The sequence below is a fragment of the Peromyscus californicus genome, unplaced genomic scaffold (genome assembly GCF_007827085.1).
Source record: "Peromyscus californicus insignis strain IS unplaced genomic scaffold, ASM782708v3 Scaffold_5__1_contigs__length_169319896, whole genome shotgun sequence".
Taxonomy (NCBI): domain Eukaryota; kingdom Metazoa; phylum Chordata; class Mammalia; order Rodentia; family Cricetidae; genus Peromyscus; species Peromyscus californicus.
In genome coordinates this window covers 124,151,964-124,171,255 of record NW_026294573.1, presented here as the reverse complement: position 1 = coordinate 124,171,255, position 19,292 = coordinate 124,151,964, and positions in this window count along the sequence as shown.

The following is a 19,292-nucleotide window of genomic DNA, read 5'->3' as shown; positions in this document are numbered from 1 at the left end:
ATTCACCACCATGCACCAGGTCCTTCAGTTAATAAGTTCTATGAAGCAGAATAAAGCAAGGCCAGTACTGAGGAAGGTGTTTTATAAGGAGCTCAAAAAAGGTCTCTCTGACATTATTTGACTGAAAGGAAGGGAGGAAGATAGTCATGTAAAATGTTGGGGGATGTATAAAGACTAGCCTGTTCTGGCTAGTCTTATGTCAACCTGACATCCACTAGTTATTGGAAAGGAGGGAACCTCAACTGAGAAAATGCTTCTGTAAGATCTGGCTATAAGGCATTTTTCAAATTAGTGATTGATGGAGGCGAGCCCAGCCCATTGTGAGTGGTGCCATCCCTAGGCTGGTGGTCCTGGGTTCTATGAGAAAATAGGCTGAGCCTGGTGGTGGCACACACCTTCAATTTTCGCACTCAGGAGGCAGAGGCAGGCAATTATCTATGAGTTTGAGGCCAGCCTGGTCAAAGAGAGAATTCTAGGATACAGCCAGAGCTACACAGAGAAACCCTATCTTGAAGAGAAAAAAAAAAACCCAAAAAACAATAACAAAACAAAAAACAGGAAAGAAAGAAAGCAGGCTGAGCAAGCCATGATGAGCAAGCCAGTAAGCAGCATTCCTCTGTGGCCTGTGCATCAGCTCCTGCCTCCAGGTTATTGCTCTGTTTAACTTCCTGTACTGACTTCTTCTATGATGAATAGCAATGTGGAAGAGTAAGCCAAATAAAGCCTTTCCTCTCCAACTTGGTTTTGGTCATGTTTGGTTTGGTTTTGCCACAGCAATGGAAACCTTAAGACATGCCCTGAGGTAGAAGTACACCTTGTAGTTTCAAAGTTTAGCAAGGAGGCCAAAGTGAGTGGAACAGAGAATGTGAGGTTGTGGGGAGGGGTAAGTGATAGCAGAGAGAAAATAATGACCTCCATTTGTGTAGCTTCTTTTGAATTATATTAAAGACTATAGATATTCTTATGATGGAAATCATCTGGATTTGAACAAAGGTGTGGCAATTTTATGTCAGAAAGTTCGTGCTGGCTATAGTATTGGTAATAAGATAATGAGGACAAAGGTCAAAGAATTTTTTTCTGGGAATCTACAGTAATATCTAGAAGGAACACAACATGTAGTGGTGGTGATGAAGGCAGGTGCTAAAAAGAGGAAGATTTCTGAAAATGTTTCTAAAGTATACACTCTAGGATTTCCTAATAGATGGAGCTAGGGTGTAATAGGAAAAGAACTTGGGAATGACTACGTGTGGCTTTGTCATTTACTAAGATGAAAAAGACTGAATGCCTGTGGCCATGCCAGAGGAGCAGCAAGTGGCAATTTTCTTCAGTAGTTCTGTCCACCAGAATGCAAAGTGCTGATGGGTGAATCTCAGATAGGAAGGCCCCAGAGGCTTTAGCCCCAAAATGCCTCTTGCTACTGCTGTGCCCTTACATGTCTGCCGCTGCCATTTTTCTCTGGTATCTGGCATGGTGTGAATGGGTGTGGGGGGAATCCCCACTGCCTATAATGCAGTGTGTTTATCTCATGGAAGTATCCTGTTCTACTGGGAATTTTTACCTGTGAATTATTATGAAGATAATTTCCTCTTAAACTGTACTGTTTAAAGTGTTGCCCCTGCCCTTGGTAAAGCAGGGACTGCAGAGGATAGAAAATAAGAACAAGGAAGTGTCACACAGCTAGAACTTATGAGTTTCTATTGAGGAGCCGTATTGACCTATGGCTTAGGTTAATGATTAAGGAAAACAATCAGGTCCCAGGAGTTAGCTCAAGTTCTTACTGATATTGGGAAATGTGTTCACAGATCTTGGCACACATCACAGCTAAAACAAAGCTTTAAACAATTGACTTCATGTAACTAGAAAACAAAGAACTGGATGATGAGTTAAGATAATTGGACGGGACTCTAAAATTGAAAAGTGAAACTATTAACCTGTTTTTCTGGAAATTATTATTATTATTATTATTATTATTATTTTGGTTTTTCGAGACACGGTTTCTCTGTGTAGCTTTGCGCCTTTCCTGGGACTCACTTGGTAGCCCAGGCTGGCCTCGAACTCACAGAGATCCACCTGGCTCTGCCTCCCGAGTACTGGGATTAAAGGCGTGCACCACCACCGCCCGGCTTTTTCTGGCAATTATAAAAACTACTGCCTAGGGGTGAGAGAGATGACTCAGAGGTTAAAAGCACTGACTGCTCTTCCAGAGGTAGGTCCTGAGTTCAATTCCCAGCAACCACATGGTGGCTCACAACCATCTATAAAGAGATCTGGTGCCACCTTCTAGCTTGCAGGTGGAACACTGTATACATAATAAATAAATAAATAACTCTTAAAAAGAACAAACTACTGCCTATGTAAACAGTTATGGCTGAAAGGCTCCTGATCTATGAGAAGTCTTATTTTTCACCTGTAATATGTGAAATGTTTAATCATGTAAGGGATATGAAAAACATGTTGTTTTTTTCTACTTGTAATCCTTCGCTTAAAAAACATAGTAGCCACATTGTAATTTTTATGTTGCTTAAAAGATTCTGCTGAAGTATATGAGCTATAAGGGAAAAAATAAAGACACAGGAGAAGGAAAACACCAGAAAAATGCAGAAGGAAGACATTGGGAAAGCAGGAAAGGGGGAACATCAGGGAAGAAGAACAGAATGAAAAAAGAATAGTGTAGGACAAGGAAAGAAAGAATAATAAAGTAAAGAAGACACTTTTATCCCTCAGAAAAGAAGTTTGTGTGTTTTTCTCACTGACTCTGCATCTCATTCCCAGTCTCTCTGACTTGCAGAAGGCTGGTCCCTCTGCAATTGAAAAAGCAGAATTTTTTTTTTTTTTTGGTTTTTTGAGACAGTGTTTCTCTGTGTAGCTTTGGAGCCTTTCCTGGAACTCACTCTGTAGCCCAGGCTGGCCTCGAACTCACAGAGATCCACCTGCCTCTACCTTCCTAGTGCTGGGATTAAAGGCGTGTGCCACCACTGCCCAGCAGTAGAAATTTTTATATGGAAAACAAAAATTTATATTAGAGCTGAAATTGTTATTTAGATGTTCAAATGGAGAAAAAGTCAGGAAGTTGAAATATACATATTTAAAATGCTAGAAATAGACTGGAAATAAAATTATCAACTCATCAGTGCATAGCATGTATCTAAAGTCATCAGAGCAGATGAGATAAAGGAATGAGACTGTTAGAGATGGACCATCCAAGGCACAACTTTGGGAAGTTCAAATCTTAGGAATCACAGTGGTGAGGAGTCAGGAAAGAAGACAGAAGGAAAAACCACTGAGGTACAACAATGGAGTACTACCCTGCAAGCTAAGTGGAGGAGTTTCTAGAAAGTGTAAGTGAAACTCTTTGAAGCACTGCTGAAGGGCCATGCATGAGTGTTTAGAAGTTGATCTCAAGCCGGGCATGCCTTTAATCCCAGAACTCAGAAGGCAGAGCCAAGTGGATCTCTGTGAGTTCGAGGCCAGCCTGGGCTACAGAGTGAGTTCCAAGAAAGGCGCTAAGCTACGAAGAGAAACTCTGTCTCGAAAAACCAAAAAAAAAAAGTTGACCTCAGATACTGACTTGTTGTCCATCTGTTTCATTAGTCCAAGTTCTCACAGGAGTGCTGAGTAAGACAATCAGGTAGGAGACAGTGATTACTGATAATCTTTAACATGAGATTTTTCTACAGAGGGAACTGAAGAAATGGGGGTGTTAACTAGAAAGAGACATAGGATCAAAGAAGTTTAAGTTTGGTAGACATAACAGCATGTCTGTATGGTGATGGCTCCGATTCACAAAGGGCTAAAGGCATTGATGCTGCAGGAGAGAAGGATTTCAGCAACTTAAACCCTAGTAGTAGTAGTTCTCCTTAGCTCTCACCAAATCACAGAAGTGAGAGGGCCTTAAAGATCATCTTATCCAGCCCTCTTCTTATTATTTTGTAAGAAACTGAAACACAGAAAAGCTACACTTGTCTAAAGCCATACAACCAGTGGGAGATTCAGCTTCCCTTTGTACCTCAGCATGTTTTCCTAATGTAGTTTTTTATTAAATATTTTACTTAATATTCATATATATACATAATTATGTTTGGATCCAGTCCATCCCTATCCTCTCCTTACTGTAGTCTTTCCCCCTGTTTTTAATTATTCATTTATTTCCACTTCAGTCACGTGTAAGTGTAGTGTACAGTGCATTAAATACATTCAGACTATTGTTCAAGCATTGCTACCCATTCCCCCAAACACACACTTTGCATTCATTAAATAACAACTCCCATCCCCTAGGCACCCACTCTCCTCCTACTGATCTGCATTTTACCTTGATTCTCCACAAACCTGACAATACCAGGTCTCACATACAGTAAACTCACAGAAAAGTTGTCCTTTCGCGTCTGGACTATTTCATCTGGCACAGTGTTTTTTTAAAGATAAACATCATAAAGTTTTACCATACAAAGTATGCACTTCATATGCCGAACCATTCAAGTTTAACCCTGTCGTCAAGTGACAGAGTTACATGCACAAAGCAGGCACCTCTGACTGGCATCCTTTCCGTTAGAGAGAAGAGGAGAGAAGCAGTGTTAGCCTTTCATCCTGGTACTCTCATGCCTCCTGTTGGGAAGCAAAGGAATTGACTCTCTCCCTAATCACTGTTAAAACCAAGAAGCAATTCACAAAGTCCAAGTATCTCAGAACTAAGGAGGCTCCTCAAGGTGACCCATCGTATAGTGACTTGCAACCCAAATTGCCTGGCAGGTGATGTGCATCTGAGTTTCAAGCACACACCCATTTTAACCTGGCCTGAGCATTGTGGCCTATGGGCACAATGTAATTGCTAATCAACATTTGTCAGATTTAGGCAAACTTTAGCGGTTGAAGTCCAGGCCATTGTCAGACCCCAGGGAGAGGGGCAACCCAAATCTAGAAATAATATTTGAGTTTGACCAACAGCAGTTTTAGTTGCTTCCAGATGGCGTTTGGTGGCCATCTGTCTTCTGATAATGACAGGGTGTACCGGTCTCTCATTTGACAAGAACCATCACCCATTTGTCTCCTATTTGGCATTTTTTCCCTTTTTGTCCAGTTGGTTTCTTTATGTGGATTGGGCTCTGGAGCAATTCAGGTTCAGGCAGGGAAACTAGGATCTGGAGAGGCCTCACTGATTCAAGGGATGACTTCCTGGTGGCCAACGCTGCTGCCTCGTTCCATCTGGCCTCTGGGGATTCCCCTTCTTTATTTCCTTTCCGGCTGAGGTGAGGAGCTCCCTCTCTATATAGAGGAGCCCATAGACGTGGGCAATGGCAAATGCATACCAACTGTCCATGTTTACAGTAATAGCTTTCCCCCAGAAAAGTGCCTGGGTTAACTCCAAAAGCTCAGCACTTTGTGTTGAAGTCTGTCAGCTGGGGGACTGGGCCCATGTCATCCTGTCCAAGGTGACAACAGAGGCCCTGGCATGCCTGATTTCATCGTGAACAAAACTGCTCCCACCAGAGTACAGTACCATTTCCATTTCTTGTACGTTAGATCAAGTCTGACGGACTGGACCATTTCAGTCATTTGCAGGCAAAGCAGAGATTAAAAGTGTGGACACAGGCTGGAGGGTCCACACACGGGATCAGAGCAGAGCAGAGGATTCAGCAGCTGCAGCTGCTGAAGCTCAAGCTGAATCGATCTTTCACCGCAGCCATGAGCACTTTGGAATTGCCAGCACCTGCCTGGACAAGCTGAGCTTCAAGCTCCTGCTGTCTGGAGACAGAGGGGCTGGGACATCTCCCCTCACAAGCCTGGACCCCATCCACATCTCTTGAGCCACCAAGAAATCATAACCCTGCTGTGCCCCCATCTGGTTGGTGGAATCTGGTGAACCTGACTTGACCCTCCAAGAGAGAGGCTCTGTTGGGTTATCGTCAAACAGCAGGCTGGCTGGGCCCACGGTTGAAGGTTTACAGAACTGGATATGGGTCTGGTCCCAGGAGAAGTGCTTGATAATGTGTTATTGAGTGTAGTATATAGCCACCCAACTCCAAAAGAGTTAAGAGTTTTTCTGTGTGAAAAACAGACATCATATCCATCCTCAGGAGCAAAACTTTCCTTTGGATCAAGGCATCCCATGCCCAACATCACTATCAACATCACCATAACAACAGCAGCAGTCACCCACTGCAGTCACAGTCAATGCCAGAAGGAAGACACACTGCAGTGCTGAGAGTCTACAGGAAGTTGTCCCAGGGACAGCAGTGGGTGGCTGCAGTCCCAGGATGTCTCACTCTCCCTTTCATTTTAGATTTGTTTCTCCAGTCAATAGAACCCACAGAAAGACACAGAGAGACACACAAAAAGATACAAAGTAAAGACAACCAGGTAGGGGGTGAGGGACCCACGCATTCACACAACTGAGCAGACTAGGGGAGTCTAGTGACCTCTAACACAGACCAGATCAGAGGCCATGTCTGGCCTCTTCTTTGTGTCCTAAACAGAAGATGACTTAACCAGACTTACCTCCAGACACCTCTGGAGACAGAGCAGGCAACTTTCTAGTTTGTTTCATTTTGGGGTGGAGGTGTCAGACTCCTCCCAAACATTAGGCACCAAATGATCAGAGGGATGGGGGGCAGGGGGGACTCTGGGACTAACTTCTCAGCTAGCACACCCCCAGAAGCCACTTGACCACTGCATTCTTCCCCAGCGAGGGTCTCCAGGACTCCCAATGTGCTGAGATCTGGTCTCTCAGGCCCTCAGTGGAACCTCCAGAAATGTTGTAAGGTATCCAACAGAAAAGACTGCTGGGGACATGGGCTTAAGCCAATAAAAAGTCTTTATTATCCATCTGGCAACTACACCGGGATTCCAGTGTAGCCCCAAGTCTTTCTCAGAGTGAACTTTCAAGCACAAAACCATATCCTGGATTTCAATATTTCAGTTAACAAGAACAGTTAGAACAGTGAACCAGAAGCAGAACCACAGGAGCCAAAAAGTGAGGTAAGTACATTTAGAAACTTTCCCAGAACTGTGAACTTTGATGGATTAGGTCTTTGTTTTCATTTTGGCAGGTGGTGCAGTCTGCATGCTGAGTTTTATGGCCTGAGAGGTATTTCTATCATGGTGTCAGTTGTGCTAAAGTCTGGGAGCCTGTTGCAAGACTTGCATGAGAAACATAATGCAACACTATCTCATGGTGGAGATATAACTCAGTTGTAGAATGCTTTTCTAGCACGCACAAGGTCAGACCTGCAACATTATCAAAAATAATAATTGATATTATTGTTACATTCAAATAAATATACACAATAAATAAGATAAAGAAAGTCAACAAAACCCTTCTCAGTTGCTCAATTAAACCCAAAAGAACATCTTGATCTGATGTTGATATCAGAACAGATGAACATTTGAAAGCTGTTGTTTCTTGGTTTTGTTCTCTTTTGTATTTGTCTAGTCTAGTTGTATTTAAAAGCTACCTTCTCTGTTTCTTATAACCAAAAGCAAGAAGTACTCATTGCCACAAGTAAATGATGCTGAAATGAAGAAAACATAGACGATCATTTTAAAGCTATCAAAGAGCAAGGATAAGCCCAGGACAGGTTGTTTATCATAACAGTCCTGTGTAGAGATAGACTGTGGGAAAACTCCAAGGTTTTGGTGTGCTTAAGGGCAATGTATAGACTTCATGTGAATGAAAGGAAATATTTAAAGGGTTCTAGTAACAAAATGTGCACTTCTTAATGAAAAAACTCAAGGTACAGTTTACTTTTTCTCAGCATTTGCTCCATTTTACTAAACCATTGCTTTTTGGCCAAAGATGAATTACTCAGGTATCCAATGGAGCAATTCTTCAGATTTGACACTTCAATTCTGGACTGAATTGCCTTCAAAGATCTTAATTTTCATTTTGCATTGTGGCCTTGGAGATTAACTAGGTTCCACACAATATTTATGTAGAAAATACAGTAGATACAACCTTGTGTGTTGACCAATGCACTAATTCCATGTTGTTTTCATGCTCTCTGTCACAGGAAAACACATTTTTAACACTTTCTTACTATTATAATGAAAAGACAAGAAAATAATGTAAGAAAAAGGAAACTAATTTTTTGACTTCAGGAAGTATTTTATACCCAAGTTGCAAAGACTCTGCGAAGTAAGAATGGTTATGATTTACTCAAAGCTCTAACATCTAGCTTTTCATCTTAGCACATAGGCCATAGGGGTTAAAACTAAAATCATACCCTTTTTCATATTAATAAGTGAATGCAAGACTGAGAATCTTTAGATCTGACAAGTGGAATTCATTTTAAAATAAGTTGTTTGCAGTCTGAGGTTCCAGTCTGACAGGGAAGGAAGTCCACTGCTCTCAGCCTCATGATACACTCTCTCCTAAACACTCAGAATCATGTACTAGAATTGTTTCCTCAAAGGTGCTCAAAGGTCAGCTTCAGTGTATTTCAGCATTTCAACTACCCTCATGTCCTGTCCTGTGGGATGTTTCTGTACAATTTATCATGTCTTGGCAGTCAGATCTCCATCAAGAATAAATAAGTGGTGTGTGTTTAGTAACTTGACAACAGTTTCCATAACTGAGAATGTGGGAATTTGCTTTGCTTCTTCTAATTTCATAATGGGGACTAGACAGAAGGGTGGAAGTTGTTAAAAGAGGATGTGAATGGGGGACCAGTTTTCAGTGTTTTGACTATTTCAGCATTTCACATTTTTAGAAGCTGTGAAACAGTTTCCGAGGTTTAGTCCATTATCGCCATGGCAGGAAACATGGTGGCATGCAGGCAGACATGGTGCTGGAGAGGTAGCAGAGAGTTCAAAATCAGAAGTGAACTGTCCCACTGGTCATGGCTTGAGTATATATGAAACCCCAAAGCCCCCACAGTGACATACTTCCTCCAACAAGGCCACACCTTCGCCAACAAGGCCACATCTCCTAATATTGTCACTCGCTGTGGGCCAAGCATTCACACACATGAGTCTATGGGAGCCATTTCTATTCAAACCATCACAAGATCTGTAAAACAACCTGTAAAACAAAAATGCTCTAGCCTTTAAGTCCCACTTGCCCAAGGACCGATTACTTCCTGGAATGCTGGGAACCATTGTTTATGTAATATGACAAGCCTCTTGTTTTCACTTCTGTAAACAAGCTTGGTTGCCCCAACTGCCCAAATGTGCTTATCACAGTAGGCAGGAGGTACATAGGCAGGAAGTAACTCAGAATGTATGCTTGCCATTGATTGGATAAAGGTGAGAAATACATAACCTTGTAGGTCTTGCCTTTATAAGCCCCTGTCTAATGTAATTCTGGGCCATATTCTGGGGATCCTAGGTATGGATCTGGCCAATGTCCATCGTTCTGGCCAGTATTTATTAAAGCTTGCTTCAAATGTGGCTCAAAATTGTGGTAGTAGTCTTATTTTCACCTGATGGAGTTAACAAAACCTGTAACATTACAACTCTACCTCCTTTTCAGAGACTAAAAGAGAATTTATTCTGGAGGCTTAAATGTTACAATTAATGCTCTCTAAAGATGTTTCTTCCTGGAGCAATGCAGTAACATTTTTCAGTGAATAAATGGGTCATCTGTGGTGGTGGTGGTGGTGGGGATTGCTCCAAGCAAGCACGAGTGTTTACTTTATCCCATCAAAGTGATGCTCAGATTTACAGTGCTCCAAAGCACCTCAGAACACCAACGTGAGAAAGGAATGAACTCCATCAGCTCTTCCATTTAGTTCCTTTTCTCCATTCCAAATTCTCAGACACTGAAAGCATCACTAGGACTTTTGAGGAGCTGACAGAGACTGGTATTCTACCCTCAAAGGCCTCTGGGCTAGGTGTCAGGTCCCAAGGAAAGCTGAGACAAGTCTCACTGAGTACCTGCGGTTCCTCCCAGCACTTCTACCCTAAACCTCTGCAACCCAGGGACTGGGCCTCCCCTCCCCCAGCTTCAGATATAACTCAGTCATTTTGGCTATGCACTCTTTTGGTTCCCGTGTGCTCTCTAGGCCTCTTGGTTCCAAATTTGGCTCCTGTCCCCTCTCTTGCCCCTCTCCCTTCTCTTCCACTCTTGCCCCCCACCACGCACACCCCTCACTCCCTACCCCCCCCACCCTCCCACACCTGCGCCATGGCCCTGTTCAGGCTGGACCCTTCCAGATGCTTCTGGCTATACTCCCTCATATCTACAATAAAAATCCTTTTCATTGACCGTACCTAGGAGCAGTCATGCCCTCATTTTATTCACTAGGTACTTGAGTGACATCATGCTAGGCCCAGAGAGCCCTCAGGTCAGCTCTGTGGGACACTGAGCTCAGATGCAGACATTCCGGGTCTGAGATCTAAGTCAAGCCCCATGGAGGAAGAGTCCCAGAGAATCCCAGCCTCTACACTGCCTGAAGCGGAGCCCCAACCCTGGATGGAATTCAGCATCTCCAGGGTGACATCTCCCTGGGGTCCTCTAGCTACTGCTTCAGTAATCATGGCTGTGAGTTTTCACAATGGAGGAAACAGCACCCTGGGGTTCTAGGGCATCCCCACCCCCAGCTGTGTGACCACTTTGAATCTCTGAGCCCCAGGTACTGGCAGAGCTTGCGTGTCCAGAGCTCTGCTAGTCACGTGTTCTTTCCCATGCAAGCTTGGTGGTAGAAGACTGGACAGTTGGAAGGGTACTGGGAGGTGCAAAATCCCAGAGACACTGATGGACAGGATTGGCTCCCCAGGCAAGAAAACTTTCAAAATAATACCACTAAATGCTTACTATAAATGGCAAGAAAAATAGGGATGAACTCTGATCTGGAAAAGACTGATAATAGGGTTTGTGATATGAGCACTCTTTTTTCTCATTAATTCACACATCATTCATGCCTTCTGTGCGCCTGTGCTGAGCACGTTCGAGCTCCTCCCTCGGTTTGGTGAGTACAAGGTGGCCATTACATACAGTATTCACAAGAGTCGGGACTGGCTATAAAAAAGGAAGAGGGTCCTGCTCAAGGCAAGATTAGCCATCTCACACTCTCTGTCCCAGTAAAGTCCATATTCGGATGCTCTGAGAGACTAATATCAAATGCTTGGGCCAAATTAGCCACCGTCTTGAGGAAGACCAGAAGACTCAGATGACGATGTTTATCACGAGTACATCTTTTAAAAAGATTTCAATGTACTGGATTTGGTCAGAGCCAGTTAGCTGAACTAAACCTGTAGCCAATGGAAGAATCATATGTACTGTATGGGAAAGTGTCGAAAACTGACATTTGCAATTATAAAACATAGTACTTGTTTTCTTCTATTTATAGTGACCGGCATGATTGTATATTTAAGAAACACAAACAAAAAAAGAAGCACGCTTTTCAAAAAGTGAAGTCTTTTAGAAAAATTTTTAAGTCAAAATGTTGAGATTGTCAGATGAGTATCTAGTGTAATCTAGCACTGCCACTAAATACAGTCCAAGGGACAGGAGGGTGCAGAGGAAAGATTCCGCTTGAGATAATAAGTCCTCATACTGCCGGTGCCCGCACCCTCTGAATTCCACTCAAGGCCCAAAGAGTTCCGGGATGTCGGAGATAGGTAATCCAGCTTCGTACCTTTTTCTTAAGGAAAAAGCGGTGTTTAAGTAAAAAGTGGTGGAGTCCAAGCCAGGTGGGCAAAGATGAACCCCACCCCGCCCCAGGAGAGAGGGTACAGCCTAGCTCTCAGCGACAAAAGGCGCTCCTCACTCTAGGCATGCTCTTTATGGTTTTAAGGTTCTTGAGGGTTTCTGAGCTCCTCCTGGAATCAATCTCTCTGTCTCTCTGTCTCTGTCTCTGTCTCTGTCTCTCTCTCTCTCTCTCTCACACACACACACACACACACACACACACACACACACACACACACACACACACACAACTGCTTCTTGGCAACTGGGTGTTTTTCTGGCTCCAGCTCAACCTGAGGATCTAAGAAGAAGAGAACCCTGCATCAATCCACCCAGGCAAAGCCCATGATGCCAGTGGCAACTTTCCCAGAACAATGCAGCGCAGATACCACCCTGAACTTGGACCCCTAAGCGCCTCCCTGGCCCTTCATCTGGAGTTAGCCTTCAGCCACTGGGTGGAGACTGGGGAGCAGTCCAGGAGAGGCGGGCAGGGCGGGGGTGTGCAGTGACGCCCGGAGGAAGAACTTGGTTTCTTCTAAAGGCCTGGCTGTGGTTTCTGATTGGCTTGAGGTGGAAGGTATCCCGAGAAGTCCTATCCCGCTGAACTGCTGCGGGCAGTTCAGGCCTGTGGTCCACAGGTGTCTGCTGCAGAGCCTCGGGGTGCCAGCAAGCAGCTGGGAGTCCAGGCATTGCCCAGGACACGTAGTCTAGGAGGAATCATCTGGCGATGGAGCTGCTATAGGGCATGCGGCTGACTCTGCCGATAGATTCCCCACTGCCTGAGCCCACGGAGTACCCTTAGGCCAAACTTCATAAACACACATCACCCAGAGCCCGACTAGCAGCCAGGAGTTTCTGCTGCTTGGGTAAGGCTTCTTAGGTCTCCGGTTTTAGGTATCTGCTGTGTATCTCCAAAGATAGCCCAGTGGAGTCTTTACCTCCTGTCCTCAGCTCTAAGGGCAGTAGGTAGCACAGCACACAGTAGCGTGGGTTTTTGCATTTGGTTTTCTTCAGCTTCCAATAGGGTATCAGGCTGCGTCACAGCTATGAACAGTAATATAGACAAGGTCTCTGGCTTCTGGAAACTTTAATTTTAGTCGATTTTAAAAACTGAAAAAAAAAAAAAGAAGAAACCATGAAAGTCGTAGAAATAGGTTGTGGTGGCTAATGTTTAAAATCCCAGCATTGAAGAGGTAGAGATAGAAGGATTCCTGATTGAGGCTATAGCCAGGCATGGTGGCATACACCTTTAATACCAACATTTGGGAGGCAGCCAGGCCAAGCATAGTCACATGGTGAGAACCTGTCTTAAAAAGAAAAATGTTTAAGGCCAGCTTGGGCTACATTACAGCCCTGTCTCAGAGGACTCTACGCCCACATGGAGGCTCACAACCATCTGTGACTCCATTTCCAGGGTATCTGACGCCCTCTTTTGGCATCATGCAAAAGCATGGTACACAGACAACAAGCAGGCACATAAAATAAAATAAATTTTAAAAAACCAGCTACAGAAGAGATGTCAGTTATGGGCCACTTTCCTATTTGCTGCCTAAAAAGGATGTAAGAGGGAAAACCAGGTCAAGGAGATAGCAATACAACAATCCTCTCCTTTTTCCCTCCAAGTTTGTGCAGGGGGGGGGTCACTTTTTAATGGGCCTCTTTGAATTTAAGATTTGAGACTACAAAAGCTGGGCATAGTGGCACTTGCCTTGATTTAATCCCAGCACTTGGGAGGCAGAGGCGAGTAGATCTCTGTGAGTTCATGTTCATGGAGGCCAGTCAGTACTGCATAATGAGTTCCAGGACAGCCAGAGCTACATAGTGAGACCATGTCTCAAAACAAACAAATAAATAAAAAAAGATTTGAGACTACAAAATCTTTCTTTTGTCCAATAAATCATAATTCCCAAAGACATTCTCCATTCTGTTCACCACATGAATTTCTGGTGCCCAAAGAGGGCATCAATCCTTCAGAACCAGAGTTACAGACAATTATGAGCCATCCACACGGATGTTTAGAATTGAGCTCCACTCCTCTAGAAGAGCAGCCAGTACTCTCAAAGGCTGGGCCATCTCCCCAGCCCCCTGTTTTATGATTTGTAAAGCTGAGTACCCAAGACCATACTTTCCATGATCATTTTCTATGGTTTATTAAAACTGAGTATTGAACAAGTTCAATAATTCATACTGGCCCTATGGGTAGTGAATGAAAGAAGTCTTGTTGGCATCTGGGTCTGACATCAGTTCAGTGTTCTGCCGGCCATTCCTAATGGTATACCATAACTATTTCAGTAAGAGAAAAGATGGGATAATTAACCAATGAGTATTTACTGAGAACTTACTAGTAGCTCAGTGTATGGAAGGGCCTGTGGCCCTGCAGCATTATTGATCCTTAACAGAGTTCACATTGCTACATACTTGACACTATCTCCTTTGGGCATTGACAATATGATATAGAAGTTGCACACACTCCAGGTACATGGAGAAGTCTTACTTCCTAGCTTCAGCATACTACCTACAGGGTCCTCATGGTAGATTTGAAAAGCTCTCATTATTTAAAAGAGTATAATAATTATCAATAAACTTGTTGATAGGACTAAACAAATCAGTATAATAACTATTTTTAACCATGAAGTCCTTTTAGGTAGTTGGATTAGATTTCACCCAGGTAGAAAACAATAATTCATTACACACAAGCTGAATAATCATTTTATATTCAATTATGTTAAATAAAGACTCTTCAAGCTGGGCATGATTATGTAATTTAAACCTGTAATATAAACCTGTGGTGATATATTGTGTACCCTAATAAACTTGCCTGAGGATCAGAGGGCAGAGCCAGTCACTAGATTAGACATAGAGGTCAGGCAGTAGTGGCACACATCTTTAATCCCAGTACTTGAGATCTCATGCCTTTGGTTGGGAAGCACACATGCCTTTAATCCCAGGAAGTAAGATGGTAGGGCAGAGAAAGGTATATAAGGTGTGAAGAAACAGGAACTCACTCTTTTTAGGCTGAGGATTTCATAGAGGTAAGAACTAGTGGCTGGCTGTTCTGCTTCTCTGATCTTTCAGCTTTCACCCTGATACCTGGCTCTGGGCTTTTTATTAAAAGACCATCTAAGATTCAAACAACAAATCTCATTACTTGAGAGATAGAGGCAGAAGAATCAGGAGTTCAAGGTCATCTTTGGTTACACAGTTAAGTTCAAGGCAGCCTGGACTACATGAGACCTTGTCTTTAAAAATGAAACAAAATGAAATGAGTATTCATATTAAATCTAGTTCTAATTGTTATTGAATGCACAACATAAAAGAAAAATACCATTACATAAAATAAGACCCTAGAGCTGAGATTATAACTTAGTGGTACAGTATATGCTTAGTATGCTTAAGACTCTGGATTTAATTTCTGGTACGAATGAAGGAATGAATAAATGAATTCTTTGTTGTTGTTGTTGTTGTTGTTGTTGTTGTTGTTGTTTGTGGGAGCCCACAACGGACTCAGTTTCACAGTTTGAATCTGAAGTCTATTCTGAGTCAATAGAGTTCAGGCTTGTTTGCTCCAAGGCTGTGGGAAAGTCCTGATTAGCCCTCAGAGTCTCCTTAAAGGGCTGTGAGAAAGTCCTGATTAGCCCACACGAAGGAACACCCTATCTAGTTAGATGCAGGCTGCTGATGCCAGCCAGAGGTACTTTGAGATAGAAAATGAAACTGCCTGCTCCTTGACACAGGCAGGATAGATAGTGGTTGAATGCCTGTGTTGTGCATTGTTCTACCTCTGTCCTTCAAGACGGTATATAAGCTGGCTGTGAAATAAACTTGGGGCTGTCTGGCACTGACTGGTAGACCTCTTGACTCTTTTCTGTCTTCTTCATTGTCTCTTCAATCTGCACGCCTCTACCCTGCTACCCAGCTGACTGTTGGCAGGCTCCAACAGTTGTTTTGTTTTGCTTTGCTTTTCAAGATAGGGTTTCTCTGTATAGTCCTGGCTGTCTTGGAACTCACTCTGTAGACCAGGAGGGCCTCAGACTCACAGAGATCTACCTGCTTCTGCCTCCCAAGTGGTGGGATTAAAGGTGTACATCACCCCACCACCACCACCACCACCACCACCACAACATCGAATATGAATTCTTAGATGCAAGGTTTACCATGATGTTAATTTATCAAACTCAAGTATCTTCTATCACAATTTGACCAAACCATAGTTCTCAGACTGGGGAATATTCCAAAGCAAATGCATTTACGGCCATTTTCTGGCCATGGACACCTAGTTTTCTGGTCTCTTGGGTTGTCACCAATCATCGTGTTTGCTAAATAGATATTTCCCAGAAGACTACTTGAAATATCTCAAAAAAAGATGCCTTTTATCATTAATATCATCATCTCTCTAATCACGCCAGAAACAGGAGGGAAAAAGAAAAGAATTTATTTTTGCCAGTTTCCTTTTTTTCATGTTTAGGCAATTAATAAAAAGTATTTTCCAGCTGTATGTGGTAAATTTAAAAAAGATAGTGCTGCTTTCTTTTTCAGTGTTAAGAATGCATTAGCCAGGTCAAGTGAGATGGCTTAGTGCTTAAGAGTGCTTGCTACCCTTGCAGAAAACGAGGATTCAGTTCCCACACTTCCAACCGCTCATAACCACCTGTAACTCTAGTTTCAGCAGATCCAATGTCCTTTTATGGCCTCTAAGGGTACCTGTACACACACACACACACACACACACACACACACACACACACACACACACAAATAAATAAATAAATAAATAAATAAAATACATCTTTAAAATATAAAATAAATCTAAAATGATAGAAGTACCTCCAAGAACATGGAAACATACAGAAGTTACTCTGGAGTTTTCACAGAGCAAGTAGAATTTCAGAGAGAGATTGTACAGACAGGTTGCTGTTCCTCTCCTCCACTGAACACCTTATGTTTGCAGCATACACCATACACTTTCCTTCTCTTGGGTTATCTAGAATTTGTTTGTCAGGAAATGCCAACTGAAAGTTGTTTAAACAATAAAGAGACTTGTATTGACTAACAGAAAATCTAGAGGCTGGTGCTGTTTAATTCAGTGGGAAGAGTATTTAATTCAATGGTTCTACAGTATTGTCACCATGAATCACTTCTGTCATCTTCAGCCTGAATGACTTTTCTTCAGTCATAGCATGTCTACTACATCAAATATAATACACATAGCAGTTTCTCAACCAGGAACCCTTGGCATTTGGACTCAGATAATTCATCTTTATGAGAGACAATCCTGAGCATGCCAAATGTTTATCAGTATTCCTAGCCTCTCTCAAGATTGTCTCTAACCTCCTTTCCCCATACAAGACAAGCAAAAATGACTACGGTCATTACGTATTATCCCACAGGGTGGCAAGAACACCGGCAGAGAAGAACCACTGAGAAAAAGGAACAACCAGAAACACCGAAAAAGGAAACTAAACTTTCCCCTCTTTATAATCAGATTTTTCTTTGGGCTACCAGCTCACCAATAATGACATGGAGACTTATTATTCATTATAAAAGCTTGGGCCTTAGCTTAGGCTTGTCCCACTAGCTCTTATAACTTAAATTAACCCATTTATTTTAGTCTACATTGTGTTGCGTGGCTTGTTACCTCATCTCTTCGTACTGCCCATACTGCTTCCTCCTGTCTGACTGGAGACTCTACCTTCTTTTTCCCAGAGTTCTCTCTCTGCCCAGAAGTCCTATCTATACCTCCTGCCTAGCTATTGGTCATTCAGCTTTTTATTTTACCAATTACAGCAATACATCTTCACACTTGTACAAATATCACACAACACCTCTTTGTGCTTCAGTTTAAAACCAAGAAAGATGCCATCTAGTTAGCTGACTTCCTCTCTGTTTCACTGTCCAGAATGGTAACCTAACTCTGCTTAAATCAGCACTGTCCTTAGAACCGAGCAAATAAGACACTGTTCCAGCTTACTTCTCAGCAGTTGCAGGGTTGTTGGTTTTTAATTTACTTTTTTGTTTTGGAATAATTTAAATTTATGGTAAATGGCAAAGACTGCACAGAGTTTCTCAATACCTTTCACCCACCCAATTGTCCCTACTATAGTCATCTTCCATAAGTGTGGTGTTTGTCAAAAATTAAAAAATTGTTGTTGGTATATAACATTCCTGTGTCTCGAGTATAAAGCTTACTCGACCATACTGGAATGGTAGTATCACTATCATCTGGACCAAGACATGCCCATTGCACAGAATTTCCAAGGAACATTTCATCAAGGATAGGGGAGAGGCTCATGATGCTCCACCCCTTCCTGGGGAGTTATTAGCAGTTAATTGTTTCTAGGTGGAGGCAGACATTTTCCTCAGTTGTATACCAACGGATAAGTACCCCTCCCTGGGGAGTTATTAGCAGTTAATTGTTTCTAGGTGGAGGCAGACATTTTCCTCAGTTGTATACCAACGGATAAGTTGACCATACTCCAGTAATTAACCTCTTTTCCCATGTTTACGTTGGCAATCCTCATTAAAATCAGTAGATCATTACAGGGTGGTGGTGGTGGCAGTGCCATCAGCCCGGTCTACAGAGTGAGTTTCAGGACAGTCAGGGATACACAGAGAAAGCCTGTCTTGAAACAATAAGGAAAAAAATCAGTAGGTCACCAAAGTAAAATAAAATGAAATAAATCCTCTGAGAGTAGAATGGAAATTGAGTGGGGAAAATGAGCTGGCACACACCTTTAATCCCAGAACTTGGGGAGGCAGATATGTTGGAGCCCACTAGGTTTCCTAGTGACTGTACCCAGCAGGACTGCATGGGAGGTTGATTGGTACCCACAGGCCTGGGTACCAGGTGTTTGTAAAGGTCTAACTAGTAAGGGGGAGGTCTTTTGCTCCACCCCTTAGCATTGTTATAAATAGACCTTTGGAATAAAGTTCTGGGCCCGTGGAGAAGGATCCAGGCCCACCCAAGTGTATCCTGTGTTTTCTCTTTCTCCTCTACTTCTAAGTCTCTTATCCCTCATTCCTCAGGAGTTCCTGGGGTAAATAATAGTGGGGTCTGGTCTTCCACACAGAGGCAGGTGGATCTTAACATGGCGGTGTATATAGTGCTGGGAATTGTACCCAGGGCTTCTGGGGAACTAGCAAGCACTTTACCAATTGAGCTACATCCTTTGACCCACTTGTTTCTTTTCTGAGACAGGTATCAGCATGAAACAAGGACTGGCGTGAAACTCCTAATGCTCCTGTCTCAGTCACCACAGTGCAGTACTAAGTGCAACGTTACAATGATAACAGAAACATGATATTCTTCATTTTGTAAAATTAAATTATTGCATTTCTGCAGTATTTCAACTTGGGGAATGTATGTTCATCTGTGTGGCTAGATGTGTGTTTATATGCTCATAGATGTTTTTGGGTGTACAAATAGACGGCTCTGACATTAAAAGATTGTTACTCTAAACAGTCTACACTTACCACACTAAAACCCACTAACTCATTAGGCTTCAAGCCAGCAGGAACCTCACTAAGAGCACTTAGATCATTATTTTCATTTGTTTCTCCTTTCAATCCTAGGAAAAAGAGCAGTCATATATGTCATGCTGTTTTGCTTTTTTGTTTTGTTTTGTTTTGTTTTTTTACAATGCCAGAGTGCTATGTTTGAAGGCCTACCAGG